The 19,695-nt window shown below is 59.2% G+C and overlaps 1 protein-coding gene and 1 long non-coding RNA gene across 4 annotated transcripts in view; one reads left to right on the top strand and one right to left on the bottom strand.

Moving 5' to 3' along the window:
- The window catches only part of DAGLA (diacylglycerol lipase alpha), a 66,648-nt gene extending 47,443 nt beyond the window's left edge, over window positions 1-19,205 (bottom strand). Inside the window, exon 1 of the mRNA XM_006040874.4 lies at window positions 19,054-19,205. The gene's annotated coding sequence lies outside the window, so the exon portion shown is untranslated. The remainder of the gene's footprint in view (window positions 1-19,053) is intronic.
- Window positions 5,803-13,335, top strand: LOC123333809. Of its 3 annotated transcripts, none has more exons than XR_006551393.1 (4): window positions 5,803-5,914; window positions 7,837-8,026; window positions 9,531-9,781; window positions 13,199-13,335. It is a non-coding gene; the product is annotated as an uncharacterized LOC123333809 (long non-coding RNA). The 3 variants fall into 3 exon arrangements; XR_006551394.1 differs by lacking the exon at window positions 5,803-5,914 and adding an exon at window positions 6,811-6,943; XR_006551392.1 differs by lacking the exon at window positions 5,803-5,914 and adding an exon at window positions 7,048-7,241.
- Window positions 19,206-19,695: the final 490 nt, after the last annotated feature.

Genomic DNA, 19,695 nt, shown 5'->3' with positions numbered 1-19,695 from the left:
GCCATATGCTCCTCTGCCCCTGGCCGCACAAAAGCCCCATTGATGCCAGGCCTCGCCTCCACGCTGCTGCCCTGACTCAAGGGCTCTGGGGACCTCTCCTGCTCCTTGCTGACCATCCAGCTGCCGCCGCCGCCGCTGCCCTGGCACGCCAGGCATGCCGGGCCCAGCAGTGCGAAGTCACATGCTGTGGGCGGGCGAGGCCAGGCACTGCTGGGGCAGCGTCGGACTGCAGGGTGTGGTGCTTACGGGCTGTGCAGCCCTTCTTGGTTACACGGAAAAGCTAGATGCCAGAAGCAGTGGCCCACTCATCCGCCACCGCCCCCCCCCAAGTCCCACCCACTTTCCTGGAGGGCAGATCCTTGGGCAAACAGTCAGCCAGGTGCTGCCGGCACGGCAAAAGCAGGGCTGGGAAAGCAAACACTGAGGGCCACCCCAACCCCACCCTGCACACCAAGCCTTCTCCAGGGGACAGGGTACGTCCCCAAGCAGGAGGCTGCCAGGGAGTCAGGCTGACCTGGGCCTGGACCTTGGCCAGTTCCTGACTGGGTGACTCTGAACAAGTCTCAGTGGATCTGGCGTCCCAGTGGAGAATGGGGCAATGCTCATATGCACCGCTCTTGTGAAGGTTAAATGGGAGGAGGCCTATGTGGGAGCACTTAGCACGGTTTGGCATAGACTAGGGTCTTGATTCATGGAGGCTATGTCCAGTGCTACATGGATGTGGGGGAAAGCCGGGGCAGGTCACAGAATGAGGGGCAGCACCTATGGAAGTCTGGGCACCACACCCTCTGGGGGCATGCTAGTTCATGGCCCCCTTGTCTCAGCCTCTGGGAGAGACTTCTGACAACAGCTCTACCAGCAGGGGTTGCTCCACCAGCAAGAGATGCTCCACCAGCTGAGGCAGGATGCACTCTACCAGTAGGGGGATGCTCCACCAGCAGGAGTGCTTCGCCAGAAGGAGGTGCTCTACCAGCAGGGGCTGCTCCACTAGCAGAAGGTGCTCCAGCAGTAGGAGGTGCTCCACCAGAATGAGGTCCTCCACCCGAAGAAGGTGCTCTACCAGCAGGGGATGCTCCACAGCAGGAGATGCTCCTGCTGGCCCCAAACTCAGGGCAACCATGAGTCAGATCCCAGAATTCCTTCCAGCTGCCGAGGGCCCCACTGCCCCCATGCAGTGCTTCTGCTTCAGGTTGGCCCCACCCCACAAGCAGCCAGAGGGTCACTGTCTGCTCCTCCTCACAGACCCTACTCTGGGGTTGAAGAGCACACGCTGGCGAAACAAGCTGGCTTTCATCTGCTCTATTACTCACCATGGTTGAGTGCTCTGCAGCATCAGAGTTTGTCATGCCTCTGTGCCTTTGCACAGGCCATTCTCATGGCATAGGATGCCTTTTCTATCCTATGCTCCCGTGAACTCCTCAACCTACCAGGGCTAAGCCTAAACACACCCTCCTCTGTGAAGCCTGCAAAAGCCTGCCAACTCTGAGGCAGATCCGACTGGTGCCCCTCCATTCCTGTCCCAGGTACCCTGGTTCCCCACCAAGCTGGGAGCTCATAGAGGGCAGGACTGCATCTTCTGCCTGTGTCCTCAGCACCCAGACTGTGCCTGGTGCCTTGCAGCTGCTCAAGAAACATCAATCCGGGCCCAGGCCCTTGTTCTTCCAAGATCTCGCCGGTGGCCTTTTTGGCCAAAGAGACTCAGGCAGCGTGGGGAACCTAGGCAAGACACTTCCCTCACAAAGCTGATGGGGGCTTGAGGATTCTTCTGCTTGGACACCATCTGCTCCCTGTGCACCAAGCTTCCCCACAGTCAGAGGCGGCTTTGGGGGCTGCAGGCTGCCTCCCTGTCTCCCAAAGCAGAAAGCAAAGTTAACAGGAGGGCGAGCACAGGGAAGGGAAGTGCAGCCGGAACTGTAGGGAGAAAGGGAGTCGTGGCTGCCATCTGCTGTGAACAAGATGTTTGGAGAACATGCACTCCTCGGCTCGGAGGTCTCCCAGCCAACTCTCGGAGGGCGGCCGCCCCTCCGCAGATGGGCGCCGACGGGCTCAGCCAAGCCCGAGAGGGGCCAGGCCCCCTCCCACCACACAGACCTTCCAGCTGGCCCCGTCTGACCTCTTGCTTCTCAAGCAGGCTGGGCCAGGGGGTGGGGGAGAGACGATGCCAGCCCAGGACGTGAGCCATCTCTTCCAGGGAGCCCCCCACAGGCTCTGAGAGGACAACTCCATCACGGTGATAATAACATCGCAGACATCATGATTACAAAGGTAACAACACCAACTACTGTTCAGTGAGAGCCGGATGACCTGCTGGAAGGCCTTGTACTGGGAGCTCGCGGCCACAGTCTCATTTCAGCTGTCACCCCAGGGAGGAGGGAGGAGACATGGAGAGTCCAGGAGAGCACCTGTGCTCTGCCCCAGGGTGTGGGGCACCTGGCCACCGATGCCCATTAGGAGACGGTCCTCGGGTCCTCCTTTATTCTCTAAGCTGGAGGGCACAGTGAGCAACAGGAGAACATCTGGGTGAGAAGGAACCTTCTGGGCCACAGAGTCACACACCCGCATTTCAGCAAGGGAAGCAAGTGTTAAGGATGCAGAGACCTGCCCCAGGCCACCTGAGGTCAGTGGGAGGTTGGGGACATGAACCCTGGCCTGGGACCTGGCTCCTGGGGCCTCAGCAGGCTGCTGGGCAGGGCTGTCCTCTGGCCTTTAAAGAAAGCAGCCCTCGGAGGGCTAAGGGGCTGGCCCTGCCTCGAGGGCCCATCCCGGTTTGGACCAGGCCTCCCTTATCCTCTGTGCCCCAGGCTGCAGCAGGGGGGCAGGGGAGTGGGGGGGAAGGGCGCTGAGCTGAGATCCAGGGAAGAGAGGCCTGTCTTCCTGGCTGTGCCCCCAGGCCTGCTCTAGGCCTCCCCCTGGGTCGCCCTGCCCAGAGCCTGCTCACAGAGGGATTCATGTGGCCAAAAAGGCTGGGCATGTTTGCAGGGGTGCTGGGTGGCCCGCTCACCAGAGACACTGGAGCTGCCCCGTGGCACCCGGCCAACCACACCCGCGACCTCTCTCACCAGACCAGGAGGGTGGTTTCTGCAGGTGGGCTGCGGAGAAGCCTGCCCGCCTAGACTGAACTGTGCCAGGGCTCTGAATGCCCCTCCGTGGACCTCACTCAGCCCTGGGCAGCCCGGCCCCTGGAGGGGTGGTGGGGGGGTTGGGGGGCTGCCGGCCCCTGCCATTCTAGCCTGGAGAGGTCAGGGGACAGCCCCCTCGCCTCCCTTCGGCACCCGGAAGGCAGGATTTCTGGGGCAATCACCCAGAACTGTGCCTCCCATCCCATCCCCAGCCGGGCTCACCCCACGCAGCCTGCTGCAGCCGCCCCCACAGGCCTGATCTCCAGCCGCGCGCTCCACATTTCTGCCTGCTTGGTCCTCCCCCAGCAACCCCCCACCCCCATGCCATGATTGCAACACCTCCATCCCGCTGCCTGCTCTCTGGAGGGCAGCACGGGCAGTCGGTGGCCAGAGGGTCTGAAGATGGGCTCCGCGGGGCATCTGTGGGCCCAGAGATCGCGCACCGGCTTGTGTGAACTCTTCTGGGGGGCAGCCTGCAGTTTTCTCTCCTTCTCCAGGGGCTCTTGGCCCCCGGGCTGGGTCACCGCCCTGGCCCCACTTCCTGCCTCTCAGTCCCCACTGGGTCGCCCTGGCTCTGAAGTGCCTGGGCGGATCAAGGGAATCAATGGCTTCTCTGTTCTCCAGAGGGAAGGCATTTCATCACCCTTGGGGGGAATCTTTCAGGGAGGCAGGGAGCAGCCAGGCCCCAGCTCAGGACCCCCGAGGCCTCAAGGTTCCTCTTGTGTTGGAAAGTGGGAGCCCTGTGCTTGACCGAGATGTCGGGGTTGGGTGGGGAGAGGCAGCTGGGTGCTGGGGTCTGGGGAGGCCTGAGGACTCCGTGGGCAAATCTGCCCCAGCAGCCCGGGGCCCCTCGGCCCCAGCTCCCCTGGTTCCCGGGACACCCTCCGAGTGAGCAACACCTTCACGAATGGCTCCCGCCTGGGCTGAGGCACAGGCAGGCCGGGGTGAGTGAGTCAGCCAGGGGAATCCCAGCACCCGCACTCACCGCTGGGTGACAGTTCCGCTGACACCTCCGGAGCAGGGCGCCCAGCCCCTCCCAGCGCAGGGCGAGAGGAACACCCCAAGGGCTCCCCACCCCCAAGCCCTGTTCCCTGAGATGGGAGCCTGGCTGCGGGGCAGGGAGGAGTGACTGCTCAGAAAAGCTTTGTGGGAGCTCTGGGCCTGGGCCGTGCTCTGCAGCCTCTTCAGGGCTCTGGTCGCTCATCCTTGGTGCCTCAGTCAGGAAGGAGGCGGGAGCAGGGTCGCCACAGCCACTGCCAGTTCCAGCCCAGAGCCCATCACCCCAGCCTCTGGGTATTCTGCTTCCAGGGGTCTCGGTATCTCCAGAGCGCGTTCCTGGTATCCTCAGTATCTCTCCCTCGTCCCTGGGGGGCCCTGGCCGGTCTCCTGCCTGGGCACCCCCATCACAAGCTGTCCTGGTCTCCAGGAAGGGCAGGGTCAAGGCTCTGTCCAGGAAAAATGAGGCAAAGCAAAGCGAACAGCAAGGCCAGCAGCCTGAGCAGGGAGGCCAGAGAGGACAGGCACAAAGCCTGCTCCCAGCAGGACGTCCTGTCCCTCAAGAAACCCAGCCAGGTCCCCACAAACCCGCCAGACCGGTTAGCGGCCACCTCACTGCTGCCGGCCGCCTGAGGGTGCCAGGTGGGGGGGCCCCATTGAGCAAGATCCTGCCTAGCGGGTGCCTCACTGTCGACCCCGCCCACTCCGTTATTCCATTCCCTCCCAGCCTGACACCTGCCCAGGGAGGACCACCTTCTGGACACAGGTGAGGGCAGGGAGATGTTCTGAGCATGCTCAACCCTCTGCCTCAGGTGGGCTCTCAGACCAGGGGTGGGAAAGCAGACACTGCCCCTGCCCCGCCCCAGCCGATGCACTCAATGGGATCTTAAGAAGGAGCCTAGGGGCTGTGAACGCGAAGGTGACAAGCCCCAACCCTGAGGAGCTCATGGTGCAGAATGATGAGGACACCCACACGTGGATCAGTGAATACAGGGCTCTAATGCCAGGGACCCCACAGCGAGGACAGCTGCTTAGCCCAAGGCAAGACAGAGAAGGCTTCGAGTCGGGTGCTGATAGCTGAGTAGGAGTTCACCACCAGGCCGAAAGAGGGGGTAGGCACTTGTCACTCTTGTCCTCCCCCTCCTCCTGTGCCCATACACACTAGCCTCCCAGAACCCCTGGGGGGCAAACACAGCCTCAGCATTCAGCCTGCCACCCTCACCTCTGCCCTGGAGGTGCTCTGGGCTGAGCATCAGGGCTAGCTCCCAACTCGGGCCTCTGGGTTGCTGCCAGGCAGGGAAGCTGGTGAAGGGAGAGACCCAGAAACCCATCCATTTCTTTCAAAGAGCACTGAAGAGATGTGACCACAAATCCCATGAGTTTGCTGAAATGTCTTTAAAGCAAACGGCTTGAATGGATTTCTCCCACCCTCTCTCCCCACTGAGGCGCTCACTGGAAAACAGCAGCTCACAAGGTAGAGACTTGGGGCTGCTCGGGCCTGATGGAAACAGAGTCTCAGCTGCAAAGCCAGGCAAGAGGCACTGGGATAAAGGCAGCTCTGGGCAGGAGATGAAAAATGACATCGAACCACGGGCAGGGCAAAGGTGATGGAGGAGGGCTCGTGGGAGGCCAGTATCAGATCCAGGAACGCTCGGATACTCTCAAGCCCTCGACTACTGGTGGCTTTCCCAGCACCACAGGTCTCCCTCTTTCCTGTTCCTCCCTTCACCCTCGCCTTGAGGGCCCTGCCCCGAGCAGCTGCTTCTGCACAAGTCTCACTGGGCAGCCAGAACGGACAGGTGAGATTTTCCTGGACAGCACAAACTGCTTGCAAACCAGGGAAAGGAGCGAGAGTGGGAAGGTATGTGACTCACCAGAGATGAGAGCTGGAAGGGCCCAGGGAAATCAGAGTTCAAGAGTCCCTGAATCTTAGTGGTGAAGATTCTAATAGGCCCAGAGAGGTACGCTGATCTACCTGAGGTGACACAGCTGTGGGCCCTTGTGCCGTCCCTGGCTTCATTCCAAGACTCATTCAACCGTTACTTCTTGAGCACATCCTAGGTGACTAGACTCTGGAATTTAGGCTCAGGCTTTTCCTAGATTATGCCCTGATGAAAACTGAAGTCTGTCCCCCGAGGCTCGCAAGCCAGGGGGCGGGGGCCTCCCATTGCTTGGCTGTCTCCTCCCCACTCATTCTTCCTGTGTAAAGAGGAGGAGGTGCCCTCCCATCATCAGAGGAAGACTTAAAGACAGGAGGAAGTGAAAAAGTGGGAGAAACAGTGGGAAGGACTGGGGAACACTGGGCACAGCCTGAAGGGGAAGGGAAGAGACCATGGTGAAGGACACTCCAGTGGGGCAGGCTGAGCAAGAGAGACACTGTTCTGGGGGTCCCGGGCTGCTACTGGCGCCTGTGGCCTAAGGACCCTGGACCAGACATGATTACCTATCCTTCTTTTTCCTTCTTATCACAAAGTACATGTTCTCCATAGAAAACAGAAACAAACAAAAAACAGAAATCATCCAGGATCCCTCCAGGACAATTATTAACTATTAAGATCTGTGTAGTCGTTCTTGCCTGTTCAAATACAGGATCATTCCGTACCTGCCACATTTTTTTTTTTTTTACTGAGCCAGAGAAGGTGAATATTTCTCCTCATTAAACATTTTTCTAGCCCAATCTTCCCTCATTATTGTACAGCAGTCCACGTGCATGCAGTATGTGAGTCTATTCAACCAGTTTCCTACTGGTGGCCATTAGGCTGTTTCCCCTTCTCACTGTGAGAAAAGCCCCACAGCTGGACCCAAGGATGGGCTGCTCCAGGCCCCAGGTGAGATGGTGCTGGCTACTGGGGGCTCCTGACCCCTGTCTAGCGTCCTTTCTCCCCCAGCAGAGGCAGAGCCTTGTGTGAAGTGTGGGGAGGTAGGTACAAGGGTCTTGTCCTTCTACACCACTCTCAGACAAGGAATGATTTCCAGTGACTCTCAAACTTGAATAGGCAGAGATGAGGTGGGTAAATGCAGGTTCCCAGGCCCCACCAGGCACTATGAAAGCTGGTGGTCCAAGGTAGGGCCCAGGAGCCTACAGCTGAGCCCATCAAGGTCAACCCCAGGCGATTCTGAGGCTGGGTGAGCTTCCTGGCATTGAGAGATGCCCTCCTGGAGAGGATGAGGCCCAGCCATGCTTCTCTTCCCTGAGTGAGCCGAGGAGGCACCTCAGAACTGCTCGAACTGCAGAGTCCTGGGCCCCCCTCCAGAGATTCTGATTTAGTGGGGGGTGGGGAAGGGTGCCCTGAGAGTCTGACCTTTCTAACCTGTTTTCAGGTGTTGCCACTGGTTCATGGGCCACATTCAGAAGCACTCAAATTAAACTGGTGTGGGCACTGTGAGCAAGTGTAGTGGGCAAGTGCAGGCACTGGGCACCATGCCTGGAAGGGCAATCACAGCAGGCACTGAGCGAGCACTTCTGAGGGCCTGAACATTGCCCCGGCCGCTCAAGGTGTGGTCCGAGAGCCTCGTCCCAGGGGGCAGGTCTGGGCCCCACCCGGCCTCAGAGGGAATCTGCGGGATCTTAGTTCTCCAGCCGGGGATGGAACCCGTGACCCCTGCAGTGGAAGCGTGGGGTCCCAACCACCGGACCACCAGGGAAGTCCCTAAAGCGGCACTTTGCTGAGACCTGAACCCCGTCATCCCGTGTCATCCTTCTGATATTCCTCTGATGCAGGTCAATTCCTGATTTTACTGCCAAGATTCTGCAGCTGTGAGGTTACGTGACATTGTTAAGGTCTCCCAAGTGCCACCAGCAGGGGCTGCAACAGGAAGCCGGACGGTCCAGCCCCAGAGCCTGGGTTCCTCACTCCAACTCTCAACACCCCCTGCAGTTTTCTGTTCAAGCCCCACAGTCATGGCAACAGGTGAGACCTCAGAGACCAGGGGAGTCAACCCAACTGCTCAGAAGTGCTCCCCGGGAAATGCAGGCGGGGCTGGGGGGCGGGCTGTCTGCTGTGTCCACGCCCACGTCCTTCCCTCTGGGCCCACTGTGTTGGTGGCCCCGGTCTGGGTGGGGGTTGCGCCTCCTGAAACCTACAGGCTCTGTGGACTCGGTCGGGGGTTGGTGGGGCAGGAAGCGGGAACTGGGGCGGAGCTACCAGGAGCTCAGTTTGGTCTGAGGACATTCTTTCTTCACAGCCAGACTCAGCTCTGTGTGCCTTTTGAAAGGCAGCAGAGAATATCTGTGCTCAGCCCAACAAGGCTGGCCCTTTTCAACCTTCCCCTTGCTGCCATTTCCAATTACAACTTCAGAGGCACCTGTAATTTATACATCTCAGGATGCACTGCTCCAGCCGCTTTATGATGGGAGTTCATTACACCATTAAGGTTAAACTTTTATAAAGTACTGAGCAGGTGGTGGGCTGGGCGCCCGGCTTAGTTACCACCGCCGGAAGCCTGCTGAATAGGGTTCACCTGGGGTGGAGGGGGGGATCAGGTTCTCTGAAGGGGCCAAGAAATGGAGAAGGCGGTCCCAGAGAATGGGGGCCCTCTGTTAGCCATTTATTATACCGCATGGTGGAGCAGGCAGGCGACAAGGAGAACAATCTGCAGCAGCTCAGCAAGGCTGGCAGGGGGCGTGGGAGTGAGTGGAAGCCCCCGTGCGGCCTGCCAAGGCACAGGGTCTGAGCCGCGGACGGGCCCACACGTGGGCAGTGACAAAGGAGACGGGAGGCTCTCTCAGCAATAGGGTGGCTCTGGGGGTCTTCCTTTTGTAGGAACCTGTCCTTCCTGGGGCTCAAGGGGTCCCCCAACCCGATACCAGGTCGAGGAGCAAGAATGAACACCTCCCTTCCCACCCCGCCGAGAGCAGGGGTCAGATGAATGGGGGTCCCCCAGCCGGCCAGCTACAAACACACGGCCTTGAGCAGGTTTCTTTAATTCTCTAAGGAAGCTGAGATCCTCAACCCGCCCCTCAGCTGTCAAACGCACATGCCTCCCTCCCAGGGCATGGCCCCAGCACAGAACTGGGTGAGCGCCCACTGCACCAGAGCTGTGTCTGTTCTTCGCATTAAATGAGTTAACAGCAGACAGAGCACTGAGGAAGGTGTACCCAGCAGGGAGAGGACTCTTGGCTCTTTGTTGCCGTTGTTACATTGTCTGTTTATGTATCCGGCCCTAACCTGGGAACTCTCTGAGGAAGCGGTGGTAACTTTGCTTACTCCCAGCTCCAGGCATGGAACTTTGGCCTGCAGTAGCTGCTTGACCAGGGTCCCTGAGAGCGGGTGGGTGGGAGTTTTACAAGTGCAGAGCTGTTCCTGGCTCTGCAGACTGGCCTGGGTCCCGGGGACGGTGTCGGGCGGAAGACCAAGTTCTCTCAAAGGTATGAGGCTGAAGCCACCTCTTGAGAAACATTCCTTGACTTCCTAGGAGGAAAGAGACTCCAGATGTGGCTGGGTTTTCTGGCTCCAGGACACCGGGCTTGACTCCCCTTCTCCTTCCACAAGTGCCCGGAACCCAGGAGGATGAAGCAGGGTCTGCTGGCTCAGGAAGCACTGCTGTGGCCGCGCAGGCTGGCCTCCTCCAGTCGCAGGGAGAGGCTGCCCCAACCGACAGGCTCCCAGGGCTGGACAGGACCGGATGGGACTCTGGACTTGTCAAGGTCGCCAGCGTTCTTGGCTGTGAGTCCAAGTCATGACCCCCATGCTCGGGGTGCACAGTCTCACCCACAGTCCATCTTCCCACAGTCGTGGGGAGGGGGAGGGGCAGGGGGATGGCCCCTTGGCACAAAGGGGTCAGAGACTCTCTAAGGAAAGACTGGCCTCTCCCAGAAACCTCAGGGGAGGAAAAGGTGGATGAAAAAAAAGAAAAAAGAAAAAAAGGCAGCCGGATGGAAGAGGCGCCAAAGGGAAGGAAACCAAACTAGGAGAGGAACCAAGAGGGATGGGCCGCCTCGGAGAGTGCTGGGGTGGGAACAGGGTTGGATGCCAGAGGGCCGGCGAGCCACTGCCAGCCCTGAGAAGCGCCAGGGTTGCCTGGCTGCAAGATGCAGCCTCACGAAAGTTGGGGGGGTCCCCTGGGGGGACAGATGAGTGGACGGCAGGTAACATTTACAGTGCTCCTGGCATTGAGCGGAATGTCCAAAGAGGTGGCATCTCATTTGATCCCAACAGCTGCCCGGTGTGCTGTGTTCCACTAGACCACCACCCCACTTTAGAGACGAGGAAACTGAGGCTCTGAGAGTTGAGGGGCTTGCCCACATAGCAGTGGACTTGAATGGAGCTTTATGCTAAAGTCCATGTTCACAGGCCTATGTTACACTGACTTTAAAGAGAGAATGAATCGGAGCTGGGTGATTGGAAGAATGAGAGGGGCAGTGTGGTCTTGGGAGGCTCGGCCGGGCCGAGCGGGCTAGGTGGGCAGTGCCAACCAGGAGGCAGCATGTCTGATGAGACTGCAGAGGCCAGGACGGTCCGCTGGGCCCAGGGCTGCCGGGAGGACCCGGGCCAGCCCGAAGCTGCAGCGGGGCAGCTGGCCCAGGGCAGTGCAGAGCTCCTCTGAAGCAGAGTCTGATGTAATCCCCGCCTGCAGAGGGCGGAAACTTGGGAAATGAAACCAGCCGTCACCTCGCTGCAACCCGGCCACAGATTTCCAATGGCCATGCCAGGTGGGCCTCGCCCCTGCCACAGTCTAAGGCCTCTGCCCTCCTTCCTGGGGCCCTGGGGAGCACCCCCAACCTTGCCCCCAGACCCAGTCCAGCGCTGAGACTCCAACTCCGAGACATGCTCGGAGTAAAGCTGATGAGAAAGCAGAGGGTTTCTAGCCAACACCCTGGGAAGCCTGCCATCGGGAGGCTCAAGGTCTCACCACCTTCTGGAGCAGACGCGGGGCTCACATCTCCACCAGGCTTTCCGCATACTTGGAGGGGTGAGGGGTGGTACCCCAGGGTGGCATGGTGAGCCATCCTCTGTCTGCACTGAACCTGCCTGAAGTGACCTGGTCAGGCTGCCCGGGCAAGTGGCAGACAAGATGTGTGGTGAGGTCCGAATTCCAGGCAGGTCCCGTGCACTTCCACATGACCCAAGGCCCCAGGGCAGGTGGGGTGGCCTCCAAAGGACCCAGGCACACTGGTCAGCCATCTGGGACACCAGACTGGGGCCTGGCCCCCTTGAGGGACCTCCTGACCAGCTCTTGGCCCAGGAGGGTCCTCAAGCAAGGCCTTCCAGCTGGTAAACCACAGAATTCACTAGTCTGTGCGGGCAGCTCAGAGTGTGGGTGTAGATCCCTGGCCCGGATGCATGCCCAGTCATAAGCATTCCTGGCCTTCATGCCAGCTCCTGAAGCTTTGAATCTCACACACAAGCAATTCTAACCCCTGACCAGCAGAGTGTCTTTCCCACCCAGCATTGCCTCTGAGCATGGGCACAGCCAGAGAAGGAGACAGAGTAAATATCATTGTTGCTGTTATACAAATGGGGCAACTGAGGCTTGGAAAGGCTGAATGACTCATCTGAAGTTGCCCAGCAGAGCCAGAGGCAGGATCCAAGCCTGGCACCCACCACCTGCTTTGCCATCTCCCTAAAATCACCCATCTTGGGACCCTTGGAATGGGTGCTCCTGGTCCCGCCCAACACAGGCCAACATATCAAACCAGACAAGCAAAAGGTTTGAGGCCGCTGGATAAATACACAGATATCAGATAAACAGGCCAGGGGAGATGGAGAGAGGAGATAATTACGGGAGCATGAGGCCAGCACCCTGTATCTCAAGACTGCTGGAGTCCAGGAGGCTCTGCCCTCTGTCAGCCGCCCACGTAGAGCACATTTCCACATCTCACCTATAAAACGGGTTAATACCACCTGCCTCTCGGGTGGTCATGGGGATTAAATGAGCTAATGCGTGAAAAGTGCTTAGCATGGTGCCTGGCGTGTTCGGTAAGTGCTATTTGCCATCATTGTTAGTCTTCAGTGAGAACATGCATTAGTGAGGGGAACAAGCCATGAACATTTAACAACACACACTCAGAAGGGCGCCTGTACTCCGCCACCTGACCGCGTCACGTAGTACAGTCCTGGTGTGCAATGGCCGGGGGGTGGGGAAGAAAGGCATCACAGTAGATGGGGGCACTGTGCGGACCTGAAGGAGAGGCAGGGCTCAGGGAAGAGAGGGGAGGGTCCTGGGCTCAAGCCCTGGCTTCCCACCTACTTGCTGTGTGTCCTTGGGCAGGTAACTCACCCTCTCTGAGCCTCCTATAAGGCACAAGTGGAGAGGGATGGGGAAGTAGAGGGATACTTATCACAAGGAGTAAGTGGGGTTCTCTCTGTGCTATATGCTGTCCCAGGTTGAGTTCCCAGCATTCACAAAATGGAAACTATTGTTATTATTACCGTTATTTGGTGGCTGAGCAAAGGCTCCTGGAGACAGATGCCCTGAGGCCTCCCGACCCCTCAAACCTGAAAGGGTCTGGCAAGAGCTGAGGGCGGGGCTCTGGCCCTAAGGTGGGTGGGGGCAGGGAGCCAGAGGGCGGCCTCACCGACCTCACCCCACGTGAGGCCTGCCCAGAGGGAGCCGCCGCGTGCTGGGAGGCGCAGGGCGGATTGTATATAATGAAGAGACATCAATAATAAATTAACCTCAAGGAAGTCCAGGAACATCAATCATAAATTAATTAAATGGCTCCGGGAAAGGCAAGGACAAGGGGCCTCTTTGGGGCAGCAAACTGCCTTACCTTACACGGCACGGCCCACCCTCCCATCCCGGCCTGCAGGCTCTGCAACACGGCCATCTCCAGGTGGAGGAGCTGGTCCTCAGGAGCAGCTCCCCAAACGCAGGTGAAGCTAAGCCCAGCTCTCCTCCCACCCAGCCTCCAACTCAGAGAGCTCTCAGACGCCAAGAGGGTTTCTGATGAAACTTCCCAGAATAGTAACCTCCTGGGCTGAACTGGGGCAGGCAAAACTTCAAGGGGTAATGTGGTGAGAAAATGATCAGACACCTGGCAAGAAGTGTGAGGAACCAGAGCCCCCTTGGTGGGTGCTCGGGGATGAAGGAGCACAGCCTCCTTCAGGGCATCCCTGACAGCCTCCTGTTTGCACCCCCAGCCTGGAACCTCCCCCCCACCAAGTCAAAGCAGCTGGAAGGCAAGTGTGGGAGCCGCATCTGAGTCCCAGAAGAGGCTCTGCCCCAGGCCCTGCCTCTTACTGACCAAAGTGACAAACCTCGTGACCTCCACCTTCCCGGCCTCCCGAGGGCGGCCACTGCCTGGGTGCCAGCCTCCCGGTTCTCGCTCCCCGGCCCCTGGGTCCCTGGCACCTGCAGCGACACCTCTTCCCGGCACACTCTCGCTCAGAACACTGTGGTGACTGCCATGTTCAAGGACCGGACCTTCTGCCTCACGGCTGTGGCTCTTGGGGATCCAGCCCCAACTCACTTCTCTACCTTTTATCACTTCCATTTCCTGCTCCCACGGTCAAGCCAGACCACAAAAGGTCAGCCCCTCGCTTTCTCAGCCATATCCCCTGTTGCTGCCGTTTCCTCTACAGTCACCTGGCTGGCCCAGGTTAAAGGCCACGGCCACTTAAATCTCTCCTGATCTCCGTGGTTTGAGTCGCTCTCTCTCCTTTGACCTCCGGTAGCACCCACCTCTTGATGTTACAGTGGAGACCTCTAGGTCCATCTCATAGCTTCTCAATAGGTTGTAAACACCAGATTCCATACCTTATAGGTGCTGGTATGGCCACTTTGGCTTCTCCAGTGGCTCAGTGGTAAAGAATCCGTCTGCCATTGCAGGAGATGCAGGAGATGCGGGTTTGGTCCCTGGGTGGGGAAGGTCCCCTGGAGTAGGAAATGGCAACCCACTCCAGTATTCATGCCTAGGAGATCCCATGGACAGAGGAGCCTGGTGGGCTACAGTCCATGGGGTCGCAAAGAGTCAGACACGACTGAGCATGCATGCATGCGTGTCCACTTCATCTTCATAGCTCTCACTGACCTCCAGCCCTCAGAAGGTGCTCAAGAAATAACTATCAGCTCCATCGGAGTGGGAAGATACGCCAGGGCCCACAACGTTATCTTGAGTATGATTCTATTGACAGATAAGCCAGATTCCATCCATGCCGAGGGTAGGGTGGAGCTAATTTCTCCTCATCAAGAAAAGGAACATAACCTATTGTGTCTCCCCTGGTGCTAATATATGCAGATCAGGATGAAGCTGCTTGTTTTGTGGGAAAGATCCCGAATGCAGGAGCAGAAGCACTTACCGAGTGTGCTTCTCACCACTGGGATCTCTCCACTCACCAGGCATGCGGTCCTTACAATGCCTGCTCCCTGTGGGAGGTTCTACTGTCCCCATCTTAGAGATGGGGAAACTGAGGTGTAGAGAGGCACCAGGATTTGAACTTGGGTCTGTTTGACCCCAGAGTCCCAAGTCCTAAGGCCCATGGGCTGTGCTGCTCTCTTCTGTCACCTGGGTGGACTGTCCCTGGATGACTTCCCCAGGGGCTTGGGGAGGAGGCGGAAGCAGGCATTATGCGAACACATATGGGCATTGGAACCACTCCCCCCAGCCTGGGCTTCCTTCTAAGGAATACTGAGAAAGCAGAAAGGCTGCTCCTGTAAGAATCACACCGAGACGTTAAGCTCCCCCTCCCCGAGCTGGAAGGCGACCCCTCCCCCCGCCTCCCACTGTTCTCTCCTGCTTCTTGGGGCTCAGCAACACCCCAGCGCGCACACCCACTGACACCAGGCCAGCCAGACACAGGAGCCCACAGGCTCCCCCGCCACCAGGCGCTCCTCCGGCTCAGCCCTCACTTCCCACAGAAACACTTGCTTACGGGCACACGCGGCTTGGCACACGTGCACTTGCCTGGCGGGAACAGCCCCAACCCTGCCCGTCTCCACCACGATCCTGCCGAGGAGCGGGGTACTCCTGCCCCTGGCCCTTGACGGTGGCCACACCACTACCCTCCACATCACCTCCGCGGAACCCTCTCCCAGCAGCCCAGAGGACCCCACGGGGAAGACAGTTTCCTGAGTCCTCCCCGCCAACACATCCAGTGCCCCATCCACCAGAGAGATCCCGTGCAGCCAAAGTCGGAATCAGAAAGGAAAAAGGACAAGATAAACAGCCTTCAGCCATGCCCGCTGGGATGTAACCACATCCCACAACATCCAAGGCTCCACGGCGCTAGAAGATTTATTGTCCTCTGACCGCATGTTCATTGATAATTCCCCAGTGCCACATGCCTGGTCCACTTGAGTGTGTGGGTGTGTGTGTTAGTTGCTCAGTCATGTCTGACTCTTTGCGACCCCATGGACTGTAGCTCTCCAGGCTCCTCTGTCCATGGAATTCTCCAGGCAAGAACACTAGAGTGGATTGCACTTCCCTTCTCCAGGGGATCTTCCTGACCCAGGGATCAAACCCCAGTCTCCCACAATGCAGGCAGGTTTTTGACCAACTGAGCCACCCGAGAAGCCCCTACTGGAGTGTAAGACAAAGCAATTCCAGGGAGAAACTGAACTCAGATGGAGCACTGGCCAACAGGTGATTAAACCCTGAGTGGGATCCCTCTCTGGTCCTGAAGAGAGGGGCTGTGGGGAGGGTCTGTGCCTTCAGCTGTAGCCTAGAAGCCTCTGTCCAGAGATGCCGGATCCCCTGGCACCCCTGCAGCTGAGCAGCTGGGCACAATGATTTATGAGACAGCTGAGGTGGAAAGGTTGCCAGGAGCTGAGTTAAGCAACTTTTGGAGAAACATGGACAAAGAAATGGGAATAGGACTAAGGACCAGAGTTGGAGAAAACCTCGGCTCCAGAGAGCCCTCGATGGCCACTCCTATGTTACCAGTTCTCTCCCCGCAGCTGACTTCTGCTCAAAACTATGACAAAGGGTGGTGGTGAATGGTGGGGCTCCTGGTGGCCTCAAAACCTGAGGACTTGCAAGACAGCCCTGCTCTGCCTCAGGCCAACAGAGGCTGGGTCCACCCGTTGGCTTCTCCTATCTCCCCCACCTGCCACCCAGCTCCTCTGTGCAGAGTCCCAGCCTCCCAGGCAGATGGCAAGGGGTGGCTACAAAGGGCTTCTGGATCCCCAAACCACAAGGCTGAGCCACCAATCAGAATAGGCAGAGGTGTGGCGGGTGTGCTTAGAGGACATGATCGTTCAATATTCACATCGGGGAGGCCTGAGGCTTCCTCTTAATGGACTCTCACTAGGAGAGCATTCCAAGCAGGAGATGAAGCGCTGGCAACTCCTGGGGAGGCAGCGAAAGGGGCCGTTGGGGGCACCCCGAGGATGACCTGGAAACAAGTGGCTGAGGAAGCACCAGGCGGTGTCCTGGTGGCGACCCTTGGGAAGGCGCGGTCCTTGGCCTGGACAAGTCAGCTCACCATCCGGGGCCTGGTAGGATGTGTCCTCCTCCGCCCCTCGTGCCGTGACACTGCAGCATGGACACTGGGCAACAACTTTCTGCCTCGGGGACCAAGCTTGTGAAACGGGTTGCTGGCTACAGCAGATACTCCTGTGGAACGCTGGAGAAACGGGCCTGGGTTCATGGAATCTGGCCTGCCAGTGTGAAGCTTTTGAGCCGTGGGGGATGTAATTCAGGCTCTGCAGCCCATTATTAGTAACTGGGCCCCAGTGGCAGAAAGTAAAGACCCTGGCAGCCACCCTCACTCATCTTCTCCACCTGGGTCGGCCCTTCAGGCAGAAGCGGGTCCTGGGGGATTCTTGCTACACCTGTCTGCTCTCAAGAAGCCCGCTCTGAGGGTGTCCATCATCCCTTCTCCTTGCCCCCGGCACCCCTCATGGGCCCCAGCCTCCTGCCATCCAGCCTCCACCTCCGTCACAGGACCACCCTGCCCCGTCTCCTCTCTGGTGACTCTGACCCACTTGGCTTTCTTAAGGCCACGGCCCCCCAAAACGCAGATGTGGCTGCTGCCCACTCGCATCCTCTGAACCAGGAGCCAAAGTAAATTCTCAAGAGAAAACACACACGTCCTGCTCCCACCCGGGTACCCCAGATCTGCCAGCCACAGACACCTCCCAGTCCTGCGCAGCCACAGGTGTGTCTGCAGCCCCGGTGAAGGGCTTCCTTTTGTTCAGCCCACTCCTGCAGGGCTCTCCAGTGGCTGCGGCCACGCTCGGACCGTCCTCAGGAGACCTGGGGCCCGGTTCCAGCTCAGCAGCTGACTCACAATGTCAACAGATCCCACTTTCCCCACAAGGAGCCTTTACGCTCAGGGCCTCTAATTCCCTACGACAGGCCCTTCCTCCCCATTCACATTCCACGCTTCCATCTCCTCGGCCTCCGGCCCCGGTCTCTTCACCTGAGGATAATCCCTGACCCTTGGACAGGTCTTCACAAAGGGTTTCTGTGGGCACCATCTTTCATCCTCCATGACCACCTTCCGATGTGGCTGTGAGAGGTAAAGTCACCTGTTCAAGGTCACACCAGCGAGACTGGAATTCAAGTCTTCTGGCTCCAAATGCACCGGACAACACTCCAGCTTTGAGGAACCTCAGCAGCATCTCCAAGCACCCACTTGGGATAATGAGTTGCCAGCCCCACCCTAGTCTCCTATACCCTCAGCCTGGTCTTTCTGGACTCCTAAAGGCCCAGCCTCATTTATTCTTCTCCTGCGATTCCACTTCCTCAAGAGATCCATAAAGACCTAACAATTTCTTCCCACATCCTAAGACTCCTCTGCGGGTGGGGTGGGGGTGGGTCTCTAAATTGCCCCTCTGTGAAGTAGGGCATATGTGATGCTGAGTGAGACCCTCACCCAGGGCTTCCTGAAGGATCGGTGAGGGCAGAAGCAACCCCAACAACACTCCTGGTGGCTGCAGACTCATCTTTCAAACATGCTCCAAACGATCCTCTGGACCCAAAGGCTTTGGAGCATCACAGACACCATCACCCCAAGGAAAAGGCAAGGCCCGGAACCACAGATGGCTGGAGCCCTACGCCTCCCCCTGCCCACCGACATGGCCCACCTCTCAGCCCTGCAAATGTCTCAGGACACATGTTCAGAGATAGTGAGCAGAGCTGAGAACCACCCACCCCTCCCCTCTTCCCCAAAGCTGGATGAATTCATGAGCCCAGGATGATGGTAGCGCCTAGAGAGGTCTCTGTCTGGGTCACCATCAGGGTCTTCAAAGTAGAAGCATCTCCTGGTATCTCTTTTCCATGTCCATTATAAAGGACACCAACCTTCTCCCAGACTTCTGCATTTCTCAGTCCCCCAGTGTGCCCAGCAGACGTTAAAGGTGGATCTCTGTGCCGGAAGCAATACCGCTCATCATACCCAGAGTGGGAGGACAGGCATTCACCCTGCCCGTCCACCAGGGTCTGAGGGCCACGGATTCTCCCCTCGTAGGGCCGGGCTGCCCCAGCACTATGCTGTGCCAGGGCCATTTCTCACAGTCACGGCCAGCAACTCCTGCCATGCTGAGGACACAAATTCTTCAAGCCCCGGGTGCCATCACTCCAGACCATCTCAAGGCCAGAACCATTGGACACCTTACTAATGAGAGCACTTCCTCACACCCCTGCCGGGGGCACCACCATGCGCCCACCAGCTGGCCACCGCCACCCCAGCACGAGTCCAATTGCCCTGCCCATCACCTGCCCGCACAGAGGGCTGCACCCGCCTCACACCTGGGCGGCCACCACCACACCAAGGTGGGGGTGAGTCTCTTTCTGACACCCGTGCCAGGAAAACCACGCTGCTCGGGCCAGACCCACGCTGCCCACGCCCGCGCCACGGGTGTCACCCTTCCCACATCGGTGCCACGGGCTCCACGGATCCCACACCTGTCACGGGCGCGCGCGGCAGCCGCACCTCCGCCTGCGGACCCGTCGGGCGGGCCATCGCGCGCCCTGGACACTGCCCAGCTGCCGCGCCGCTCTCACCGCACCGGAGCCCGGGGCCCGGCCCGCCGCGCCCGCTTCCCCCTTTACCTCCAGCCCGCCTCAGGGCTCGGCCCGCCGCCACCACCGCGACCGCCACCTCCATCCTGGGCTCCCCAAGGCCCCGATTCACTAACGCCGCTTCCGCAGGGCGCCGGCGCCGGCGCGAAGGCCGCCTCCGCCCCCCGGGGGACGCTGCGTCCTTTACGTAAACCCCACTCCGCCGCCAGCGGTGACCATGGCGACGGCCGTGGGGTGGCAGCGCCCTCTGGTGCCAGGGAGGGGAGTGGCGCCGAGGCCAGAGGGAGCGGAGTCTTTCGCGGGCTGGGGCCCGGCGCGTGGGGGCGGTGGGCTCCGGGCTTCTGCCGCCGCTGGGGCTCCGTGGGCGGCCGGGAGGGGCACGACCCGCCGCGCGGCATGCGGGGAAGGGAGCTGCCTGGGTCCCCCTCCTGCAGGCCCCGCGTGACCGGGTTTAGCGTGGGAGAGGGGGGAAAAAAAAGCGTGTAGGATCACTGGAGAACTGGTTCATTTGGGGGGAGGAAAGAGGGAGCTGGATTCCACCTCCTCCGGGTGCAGAGCGCTCCTTGGAGTAAGGGGGATGGGGGGCGGTCAGAGCACATCTTCGCCATCTGTGTCCTCTCGCCCTCCACCCTGCTGGGGCCCAGCATAGCTCCTGGCTTCCAAAAGGGCGCT

This window comes from Bubalus bubalis, chromosome 5 (genome assembly GCF_019923935.1).
Source record: "Bubalus bubalis isolate 160015118507 breed Murrah chromosome 5, NDDB_SH_1, whole genome shotgun sequence".
In the NCBI taxonomy this organism is placed as follows: Eukaryota; Metazoa; Chordata; class Mammalia; order Artiodactyla; family Bovidae; genus Bubalus; species Bubalus bubalis.
Note: the sequence above shows the minus strand (reverse complement) of the source record. Positions and strands in the feature narration are given on the sequence as shown.